This window comes from Pundamilia nyererei, unplaced genomic scaffold (genome assembly GCF_000239375.1).
Source record: "Pundamilia nyererei isolate P.nyererei 1_Seehausen unplaced genomic scaffold, PunNye1.0 scaffold00023, whole genome shotgun sequence".
NCBI lineage: Eukaryota > Metazoa > Chordata > Actinopteri > Cichliformes > Cichlidae > Pundamilia > Pundamilia nyererei.
The window spans coordinates 2,897,766-2,900,361 of NW_005187424.1; positions in this window are offsets into that span (position 1 = coordinate 2,897,766).

Below are 2,596 nucleotides of genomic sequence, written 5' to 3' on the forward strand. Positions count from 1 at the left end.
ATATCGAGTAATATTTCTGCTTGAAGTATTTAGCAGTATTTAGCGACTTTTTTCAAAGAAGCACCTCCTGAAAATCTGGCAACTTTTCAGAAAATCCTAATGGATTGTTCAATGTAAGAGTTGCTTGCTTTATTTTTTTTTTGTTTCTTTGCAGCTGGCACCATTCAGTGAGTGACAACGGTTTACACAGCTTGATATCCTTAATGAATGTGAATTAGCTGAAGATTTTAAAATGAACTGTCTGATTATTGATGATTTTACATGTAATTATATTCACATATGTACATGTTCACATAGCATGTCTATGAAATTTGTATCTTAGCAAAGCAGCATGTACTTAGCTAACAATGTAGTGTTTAACTTCACTGTTTTATGCTTGTTCTGTCATCTAATAACAGAAAAAGCAACTACATAAGTTAAACATGCATCTCATTTCTATACGGAGAATATAGTAGTGACATTGGTACAGTATTCCTGCAGCAGGCAAGTGGGCCATGACATTAGCCTCCAGAAAAGAAGGACATTGTTGGGAAATTCACAAAGAACCCAGTGACTGGATCATGAAAATGTATGTTAAGCTCTTCATTTTGTAAATTTGGGTGAATTTGCCAAAAAAAAAAAGAGGCAAATAATAAAAGACTGCAAAAGACCTTTCTAAAAAAAAAACCAAAGTTCTAGTAAATTTCTTTTTATTATAATTTCAAATAGAAGTATGAACTGCATAGCACATGTGATGGAGAATGAAGCTGCAGTTGAAGCCACAGTTTAAATCCTTATATCCACTAGATGGCATCGATAGACTTGAGTTTGATCTCTCAGCCAGCAGCAGCCTCTATACTACTGTCCAGCTCACCCCATACATGTTCACATATTAAATTCATTGTAAACAGATGTGGATAGCCCCTCACTGTTCACTGAAATATACTGTTTACTGCTGTTTTTCAGGTGTTGAGAGGAAATGCTTGTTACATTTTTGAAGTCTTTCACCTGCTGTGACATTATAAGTAACATTTCTTCCTTTTCTCTTATTCTGTTAAATTTGAATTCTTGCTTTCCTGGTAGTTTTAACAGAAAAAATAAATTGACAAGTTTTCTCTCCACCAGTGGAAAGAAAACCATTCAGACCCTGAGTGTACATTTTACCTGTTTTGGCATACCGGCTGAATTTAGTCATTTTCATCTAGTTTATAATGAGTTTGATGGTTTACATCCTGTGTGTTAGATGCATCTAGTTAAACATTATGGTGTTCATCTTAAGCTATTCTACATGATTGAAATAGTAAATAGTTATAAAAGAAAAGTAGAAATTGCCATAGTGTCTCCTGGCTTGCCTCCCTAATTTTCATATTTTAGTTGCTAAAAGAAATTCTCCATCTGTCTGTGTGTCTAGGTCAATTTGGATTTTAGGGCCCTGGCAGTAAATGGCACTGGCAGACTGTGGAATCCCCTTGCGTTCAAGACTGGCAGGGCTCAATCAAATGATGAGAGGCGACACATTCATATGCTGGTGAATACAACGTTCCCTGACACACGCTCTCGGAAAAGGCTTGGCCACATGAAATATTGCTGAACTTGAACACTTCCATAAAAAACCCTACTTCAATTTGCCTTCTGATTTGCCTTGCATTGGGTTTGACTCGGTCAAGTTAATAATAATAAAAAAAATCAACAACCACATTTCGGCGAATTCTTGAATCCGTTGACAGGATAGAAGTACCGTATCCCAAGATTTTAGCGTGAGAATGGGCAGGCCACATAACTCAAATATTTATTTGACTGTGTCAGCACTTCTGGAGTGAAAAGGAGCAAAGAAAAGCAGGCTGTGATGGTGGGGAATCTGTTATACTGACCAGTAGGGGTCACATTTGGCCAGGAAATTTTTTTTCCAGCCATTTCCATGCCCTTTGTGCAATTAAAATGTAAACAAAAGAATCTGCAAAATCAAAATCCTTTCTATATTTTTTAATTTAAAAAACAAAAATTGCAGTTTTATTTCTAATGTCCTGTTTTTTACCCATTAGCTGATAGCTTTGTTTGTTTGTTTTCCCACCATGCACTAGACAACAATCTTCCCTACCACATTTTTAAGACATACAAAAACAATCAGTTTGAATAATATCCTGCTTAACATGGATAGCCAATACAAAAGTTCGATAAGATACTCCCATATTTTCGCAGTAGTCACACAGCAACATTCTTGCTCCTGCTCACATGCTTCAAACAACCTTTGACATTATATATTGGACCACATTTGGCTGCCAGACTACTTGTGATTTCACAAAATCAGACCTGCAGGTGCACATCTTAAATTCGGATTCAAAGCAAGTGAAAATATACTTTTCTCCCCTTCAGCGTTTGAGAACAGCCCGCATGGGTTTGCACGTCATTCTGAAGGGTGAAGCTCAAACATTCAAAAATAACACATCATAAGCACTTCGAGTCGAGAGAGGGGGGGGTCTTTAATATCCTCATGAGCTGGCAAAGGTGTGTTTGCATCAGTAGCGTTTGTATGATGACGGCAATGTTTTAACATGAAATTGGACATTTCATATTCATACTTTCATAGTGGATATAATGGGGGTTTTTTTGGCTGTGA